This window comes from Arachis hypogaea, chromosome 7 (genome assembly GCF_003086295.3).
Source record: "Arachis hypogaea cultivar Tifrunner chromosome 7, arahy.Tifrunner.gnm2.J5K5, whole genome shotgun sequence".
Taxonomy (NCBI): Eukaryota; Viridiplantae; Streptophyta; class Magnoliopsida; order Fabales; family Fabaceae; genus Arachis; species Arachis hypogaea.
In genome coordinates, this window is record NC_092042.1 from 8058425 (window position 1) to 8067582 (window position 9158).

The 9158-nt window shown below is 34.1% G+C and overlaps 1 long non-coding RNA gene across 13 annotated transcripts; it reads right to left on the reverse strand.

Annotated features, from left to right (window-relative positions):
- Positions 1-536: 536 nt before the first annotated feature.
- Positions 537-8402, reverse strand: LOC112702307 (uncharacterized). Of its 13 annotated transcripts, none has more exons than XR_011863610.1 (8): positions 8100-8383; positions 7899-8009; positions 7212-7432; positions 4668-4744; positions 4173-4259; positions 3333-3372; positions 3127-3236; positions 537-892 (listed from the first exon to the last, which is right to left on the reverse strand). It is a non-coding gene; the product is annotated as an uncharacterized lncRNA (long non-coding RNA). The 13 variants fall into 13 exon arrangements; XR_011863611.1 differs by lacking the exons at positions 537-892; positions 7212-7432 and adding exons at positions 1503-1974; positions 2049-2991 and having other exon boundaries at positions 4211-4259; positions 8100-8388; XR_011863612.1 differs by lacking the exon at positions 537-892 and adding an exon at positions 2805-2991 and having other exon boundaries at positions 4211-4259.
- Positions 8403-9158: the final 756 nt, after the last annotated feature.

Here is a 9158-nt window from a genome sequence, read left to right on the forward strand (position 1 = left end):
GCCGCGAAACGGGATTCCAGCGGTTTGTTAAGCGTCGTCTATTAGGGGGTGGTTATATGATTTTGCGGCGCTTCTCAGGAACCGTTGGCACAACCGCCGCAAAACCCAAGATTAGCGTCGTAATGTTTAGCGGCGGTTTAAAACCGCTGCGATCTGGAAATCTGTGATCGACACGAAATGTTCGGCGGTTTGAAACCACCGCCGTTTAATGGCCACGGTTTAAAGACTAATGTATTTACCGGCGGTTTAAAAACGTCGCGGTTTAACGGCCAATGATTTTTGAAATGTAACTGGCGGCGGTTTTAAACCGCCGCTATCTCTTAACCTGATTTTTCAAATTTCTAACGGCTAGTACGCAACCGCCACTATTTTCCGGTCAAATGGCCGCAAAAATACTATTTTGTACACTGGCAATCCACGCTGTTTTTTATTTCAATGTACATTTTTTTCGTTTTTTTTAAATCGTTCTTAATATTAGTAAGTTAAATTATTTAAAATCCCAAAAAATAAATTGCAGGGTAAATGACAATAGCAAAACCATTAATTTAATTAATATAATTATTCGAATATCAACAAAGTGTACTCCTTACTAAGAGTTGCATAATCAACAAAATAAAAGTGTATATATCTGAAAGAAGAAAAGGTTCCACAATCCTAAGATCTACTTTTTATTCTGTCCCTCCAACGCACTCATCCATGTGGCGACGTCTGATGGCAGCTTCCTACCTTGCCCTTGAAGTAGACATAACAAAGCACTCTCCATTGCCTGCATCCTGACCTTCCCAACTGCTACTTCATCCTCCACTCCCTGTCTTTTGGTCTTCTCAGATGCTACTTCATCCTCCACCGCCTGTCTTTTAGTCTTCTCGGCTGCTACTTCATTCTCCACTGCCTTCCTTTTCAATTAAAGAAATGACTTATTTTGAGTATGGAATACATAGGATTGACTCATTATTTTGTGCATCTTGTGAAGTTGTAATTATTTTCACCTAAATTCTAATTAGCAGAGGTTGAGGTAAAGATGCCCTGTCTTTGTTAAAAGCCACTAACAGGAGCATGGACTGTTTGGAAATTGTTAAAAAAGTCAAAAGAATTGTTAGTATGCTCCTCTAAAATAATGATCAGACAACTATCTTAATAGTTTAATGACAAAGGAAAAACAAAGGAAGGAAAAAGGTCAAAGTATGATCCAGAGTTTACAACACTGAACGACATATGGATATTAGCATTCAAGGGTGATAACTAATTGATGGTTTCAGTGGCTAAGAGAAGGGGGGTTGAATCTTAGCCCCCTTTTTCGATGCTAACACTTGCTGACCTTCAGAGAAGACTTTTCTGTTTTTTGCTCGTTACTGGACACGAGCAACTTTGTTTTGTCTCGTCCCTTGCCACGAGACTTTTCTTTTTGTCTCGTCACTTGGCACGAGATAATTCTGGTTTTTGCTCCTGTGTAGTAGAAAACAGAAATGGAGTAGAAAGGAGAAGAAGATTGCACCCAGATATATCCTGGTTCGGCTGCTAAGTGCAGTGCAGCCTACATCCAGTCTCCATCACAAACATGATAGAATTTCACTATAATCAATCTGATTACAACTTGTAAAGTGCTAACCCAACTTACAAGGGGATTCCCACAGAATCATGATACACAACATAGATGAACAAAGGAACTCTAAGACATCTATGGCTTTTTCTTTTAATTTTGCACTCTCTGTCTTTTTCCGCTCTATGACTTTTTCTTACAAACCTCACTGTTTGCCTTTTTCCATGAGACTCAAGACATGACAAAATTAAACAGAAAAATATTAAACAGAATACATTGAAGGAGAAGAGAAAACTGTTAGCTCAGGTAGCTCTGAGAACTCTGTGCCTTGCACTCTCAAATTTTCTCCTTGCTTCAAACAGTGGTTGTTCCCCCTTTTTAAAGAAGAGGAAAGCCTCCACACTTGAAGCCAAAACCGAACCAACTTCTTCCTCCTTCAACAACACAAAACCGGTTCGGCCACTTAGAGAGAGAAGAGATAACCATGCAAAACCCAACATGCAATTACCTCTAGTCCTTCCTTGATCATCACTCTTCATCAATCTGGGCACTCCATCCTTTGCTTCCTCTCCAAGATGGATTTCTGGCCCTTGATGCTTCATGATGATGATGACTTCATCTGCTTCAATCTCTGCCTTCAACCATCACTTCACCACTCTAGCTACTCCCTGTGGTGGTTGAGCAGAATCAAAGACAAGCCATGCTTCAAGAATCTCTCCTCTTGGCCGAATCTTCAACGTCCATTTTTGAGCATGTAAGGCTCAAGATAGCCTCACCAAATCTAACCACATTTGGTAAGTATCTTAGCCACAGCTCACTTTTATTTTTTTCTTGCCATCATTAGCTTGATGGTCTTGATGCATGCAGCTTCTTCCTTTTCTTGGTTGAAGAACATTTCTTCCATTGTTTCCTGGACAAGGACCGAAGAAAGAAGAAGAAAGAGATGAGAGAGAATGAAAGAATCTGAAGAAAAGCAATGTAGAGTGGTTAAACACATTAATTTGAGAATAGCTTGCTTTTACTCCCCTTAGCTTAGAGTGGCGTGTTTGTCATAATAGCCATCAATCAAATCAGCTGAATTTCTCTCTCATGTTCCCCATGCATTAATTAACAATGTAATAGATTTTGAAATCCATCACATGGTTAAAGACTTGGTTCCGTTGGAAGCACTTTGCTTTCATTTTTCCTTGGTTTCGGACCAAGATTGGAACCCTTTATCACTAATAGAATTTGGGCTTGTAACATTGAGATTAATACTAGCCCATTTGGTTAACATTTGCTTTCCTGATAAAATTGATTTCGGATCAAGCATAGAGCACATAGGAAAGTATTTGTTTGGGCTTGCAACAATAATATTTATTCTGGCCCATTTAATAATTCAGCCTCATGTAGCAATGCTGATTTTCAATTTTGGGCTAGCAACATCTTTGTTTTCCGGCCCAAGGTAAAATCTGCACAACAAAATTATTAATTAAGCAAATATGAATTAAGATCACATTAATAATTTTGTAATTTAATATTTTAATAATGTTTGTTTATCATCAAAATTTAATAAGATTTTTCCAAACTCATCACCAATAACTGACCTGCTTGTCTGCTCTTTTAGTTATAAGTTCATCCCACGAATATATTGCCAACCCAAACTTTTCAACTTCTTGCTTTTGTTCAGGTGTAACCTTCCCAAAGCTCACAGGCGCTGCACAAAGAAAAAGAGGTGATTGCTTCTTTTTCATGAATATATTTTTCTGTACAAATATCTGAAGGAATGGATAGAATCAAAGAAACTTCTTACTCTTGAGATACTTTGTGGTATTTGGAAATGTCTTCAATAGCTAAAACATTTTCAGGAAAAAGATAGATAGATAAGAGTCAATGTATTGTACATAGTAGCTAATCTTTCAAAAATAGTAAACCAATATAAAAAAAGAAGGTATTTTAATAGGCGAACATCCGGTATTTTCTTTTCTTCTACAAATGATACAGATACCTCTGCATGGCATATAATAAACTCTACAGCCACAGCACCTAAGTCATATCCGTGTGTCAAAAACAATGGTCATTATAATTAGAGAAAGTATTAGGATGCCACATATATCCATCCTTGAACCTTAAGCCTGATATAGAACCTAAACAACTTGTAATTGATTATCAATATCTGTACAATTGGATGTTCTTTAATGTAGAGTTTCAATTTTTCTGCATGCTGTTAAATTTTAAATGTCGTCATTGTTTTGAAAGATAAGTTACCACATTTGGTGTGACAGGTTTCGGTGCATGCTTAATAATTACAAAATTTCCAAACACAATGTAGCTTTATTCATAAATTGGTTAAGATTTCAAAAACACAAATTCGTGAACTAACTTATTTCTTGATAATTTTATTTGGAAATAATGTAAGAACTGCTAAATAACCATGGGAGTTCCCAATGCAAGTGTGAATTAGCCCTTGAATAATTCTTGTTCACCAAAGATAAATTATTCAAAAAAAATTGCAAATGGATTAGTGAATTCATTTATTAAATGTAAGAGTTACATGAGCCCCACAAGGCCACACATTTTTCAGTTTTATCACAAGTCCTGTGAAAACATATTGGAAAACGAAACTATGCTTGCAGTTGAGTAAAAGAGTCACCATGAAAAATGCTCAACAAGGTCTGTGTCTGCACATACCTAAGGTATCATACAAAGGAACACAATAAAGTCCGTGAGCATTGATGGCCTGCAATCATTACATGTCCAAAACCATTGAGTGGAAGAAGCTATTCAGCAACATATAAAAGGCTATTAGGTCGCCAGGAAGGCTGACCACATAAGCATAGAGCACCAAGTAATAGAAGTGGTCCTTACCAGAGAAAGTAGATATTGAACAGACAAGTACAACCAAATAAAAGCAAAATACTAAACATGGAAACAATAATATAGATACAGCGTAAAAAAAAAAAGAAAAATGGTACCAAATCAAGAAGAAAAGGATTAAAGTGGACCAATTCGAAATACAACCTCACTAATGAGTCAATCACTAGTCGTTTGCCATTAATTTATAAGTCTTTAGATTAAAAATGAATACTTAATAAATTCCCGAAAAGACTTTGTGCAAGACTTTTTGGTTCTACTCTATTGATAATACCTGTCACAGCTGCAGGTACAGGAATACACCCCAAGTAAATTATTTCAGAGCTCCGATATACCCGCTCGTCAGAGAACCTGATTCAATGCAAACAAATTAAGTTCAGAGAAAGTCAGAATTTAACTCCGAGAATTAGAGGAAACACTGAACAATGGTAACCAAGATATTGATAAGCTGATGAGAGATCTTGAGATTAAAACCATGAAAAATAAACATTCATAACAGATTCTGGAAAAGATGTTACTAAACTGGTAAATGATCTAGTAAAGAAACAGATGCAAACATTCATAACTTTCTCCACCAGTGTTGTTGCCATTCATCTTAAATGTTCCAACTTTTAAAAATATTATAAACAGAGAAACCACTTAATTATATATTTGAAGTACTAGTAGTGCAATCTAAAAATATATTGTTAGAGTCACTACTATCTAATTCATTAAGCTTGCATATGTCATTATAATTCAATAAGTGTGCCAGTAACCCTTAATTATTTATCAGCCATAAAAGTAGCATAAAAATAATTTTTTGATGTATAGCAATACTCAGTTTAAAAAAAAGGCAAGTATGCTAAAAATAAATAGCAAACATAGTCATAGCATATTTGGATACCAAATTAAAAATGGCAACAACCCAATAAAAAGACTGGGAAGAAATGGACAAACACACTAATTCACTCCACTCAATAATAATATTAAACACAAGACTCTGATCAACCACCTGATTTTACTTTGAGTAATGTAACATGACAGTTTGTATGTCTCTTTTCCTCTTCGTTTTAAATATGCAAATCTAATATCATCATCCCACCTTCTCCCTAGGATCCCATCTACCGTATGGTTGCAAACGTTGATTTAATCTTATTTCAAATAAAATTTTATCCATGTAATAATATTAATGATTAATAGTTTTGTCAATATTAGATTTTCTTATTTCTTTGTTCCAAATATTTTCAAAAGTGAGAAAAAGGCTGTAAAACTGGTTACTCACCTTTAAAAATATTAGGATCAAAATAAAAAAAAATTACAACGAGACTAAAACCAGAAATTATCGGTTTTACTGGAACAAAAAATTTATTTAACACGTTGAGATTTAGCAATAACAAAACAGGAAATAATATTGGTAAGCATGATTGAATTTTCCTGCACCAAACATCATGAACACTCACAATCAATCACCCTTCAAATTTAAATTTGCAGATAACACATAAAGCTTGAATAAAGTGTGCAGGACCACTTTAAACTTTAAATTTGCACATAAAGCTTCTAATTTTGTAGTAACTAGCTAGCTATATATATATATATATATATATATATATATATATATATATATATATATATATATATATTCTTAATATCCTCCCATAACATTATATGATGGAAGTGTCATATGTGATCACATACATGTGAAAGTAACTATAAATATATTTATTCTTGTGCAACCAAAAATAACCATAAAGATGCAATTGGATTGTGACAGATGCAGAACAATGGACTCCAAAACTCTTTGTTTCATTGTTTTCCTTGAAAATGAAAAAAGAAAAATAAGGGAGATTCATATCATCAGAAAATAAACAAATGCCCACATTATGAGAAATCAACAAAAATCACATTAACCTAGAAATTAGATTTTTGAGTATCAATGAACATGAACATTTAACCACATTAAACATCTGATCAAAAAATAATTGTTACAGCTAATTTTGACAAGTTTTATAGGTGTAAGTCATTAGCAAAGACTTGAGTCTGGCTAATACTAAACTAATCATTGGCCTTTGAAACAGGAAAATAAAATACAATAAATTAAGAAAACGGCTTAATGCACATCACTAAGTTAGAGGTACAGTTTTTGGGTTATACAAATTCCATTAACTTGTTATCAATTGTTCTAATAATAGAAAAGAAGATAAAATCTTTTGCAGTAATATACAAGTCACTTTCACTTGGTCTACCATGAAGACAAGAAAAGCCAAAAATTCACAAAATGCTTTATCATCTCTTCATTTTAAATAAAATACATAAACATCATAATTCTCAGAAAAATCCAAATTAGTTTAAGGGCTAGATGAGATATCCCCCAAAACAGAGAAAGTGATGATAAACAAAGAATAAAGAAATTAACTGGCCTATCTCAGCATATCAGAAATATAAAGGATAATTTAAAAGTTGTTTGTAGTTATCTATTGATAAATATTTAATGTTAATTTCAGTAGCTTTGTAAAAGATAGGTTTTATAGGCATGGTTAGTGTCAGGTGTTTGGTTCTCTTAGGAGTTTTATTAATTTCACGAGTTTTGAAAGATATTGGGATATTAGAGGTATGTCTGCACTTTGATGATGGATGGAATTTTTGAGCGTATAATATGCTGCTACGTTCCAAGTGAGGTCACAAGCAAATAATTTGATAGTACAGACTTAAACATGTCCTCCCTCTTTATCATTTCAACTTAGCCTATTCCTATGGATCAATAAGGTTCATTGTTGATAATATCTTTTAATGAAAATGCAGATACTTTTCAAATATCCTCTTGGAAAGAAGCTAACAGTACCTCGGAAGGAGTTATGCTCCTTTTGCTTTCCTGAAGGTGTAAAGGTCTGCTTGAAAGCTATTTGTATTTACTTAGATATATCAAATGGTACCTTCTCTCATTGTCTTGTAACAAAAATGCTATCTTTCAAATTGTTTCCTATAGTTTTCCATTATTTGCACTTGGTGCCACTAAATTGATCCTACTATCACCGTGTGTTTACTCTTGCTCCTTTGATAAATCTGCTTCACAAAGTTACTCTTTCATTTAATTTTCTATCAATAAACATCATAAATAGAGCTATTTTCGGAAGGTTCATACTTTGAATAGAGGAGCAAACTTGGAACACAGAAACACAAAAATGGCAGATATTCTTGCTTACTAAAAGTGGATTCTACTTAATTTAGTCAACCACACAGTCCCACAGGAAGTACATTAGTTTAATCCAAATTAAAAGTGCAAAACTGGATTCCAATATGAAATTGCACTAAGCACAAACGTATCAAAACTCAGGGATTCAGAAATTGGGAAAAGAAAATCAAATCTTCTCACTAAATTAGGAGAGAAAATTGGAACATACGAGGGAGAGGATCGTTCCTCACAGGCTTTTGACACCAAAAGTTCACATGGCACAGGGATTAAATTGATGTTGAAATTAATTTATGAACAGCCACTCAAATTAAATTGGGGGAGGGGACAAGAACGAACCTGAGAGAGGGGAGAGGGGGCGATCGGCGCACAGCAGGGCAAGGGCAAGGGGGAAGGCTGCCGACGACGTCACGACGGTGGTGGAAGGAGACCCGCGATTGGCGCTATGCTCTGCTAGGGTTCACGCCAAAAAGAGGGAAAGTTATTGGCGCCTTAATGTATTGGTTGTGGTTCTTTAATGAAATAACCCACTTCTCCCACCTTATTATTAGATGCGGTTGGGACAAAGAGCGCAACCATTTTGGATTTGTTGGAGGCGGACCATCAAAACGCATGAAGAACTGCAGCAGCTCACTCGAACTGCAGTGCTCTAGAAAAAGGGCTGGTATTTTACCGCAGGTAACACCCCGGTTCAGTTTATTTGGAGCGGGGGAGTATTAACGCAGCAGAAATCGCAACAAATAAGGCAATTTGGAGCGGTTGGGGAGAACGGCCGACAATTTGGGGCTGTTAAGTCCCGCGCCTCTTGTAGTGTTTTAGGGACCATGTTATACATTAACCTGTGTTAATATATTTAAGTGTACTTGCACATAATTTAAACATACATAAAAAATGACAATGACATGTAAAAAATAAAATAAAATAAAACAGGGGAGTAAAATAATTAATGATAATTACCTATGCATGACCAAAGTCCAGTGTTTAACCACTACAACAAAATCGGTATTTAGCGGCGGTTTTGAACCACCACGAAATATTTTACAACGGTTTCATGAACCGCTGGAAGATGAAGCACGACAAAACGGATAGCGGCGATTTTAATCAACCACTAGAATAACTATTACTAAATGCCAGAAAAGAGGACAATACTACTGTATTGCGGCGGTTTTTAACCACCGCCAAATTTAAATTTTCTATTAAAATTTTAAATTTTTTATTATTTTACCTAATTTGACAAAGTATTTTTATTAAACTTTAATTTTTTTATTTTTCAATTAATTTAAAGAAATTTCAACCAAGTAAAACAGCTCAATTAACATAACAAACTAAATTAAACATATATATGAGAAAATAACATATAAAAATAACATATATACAAATTAGGATGAGAAAGATAATTTTATACGTATATATATTAATATTAAAGATAATAATATAAATTTATTTATTTTAATTTAATATCTATAATTTTATATATATAATATTTATTATTTTATATTTATTATATTTAAAATGATTTTTTATTTTAATAACATTTAATAAATACATTTAAAATTATTATGAAAAAAACATTATATATATATATAAGGACGGATCCAA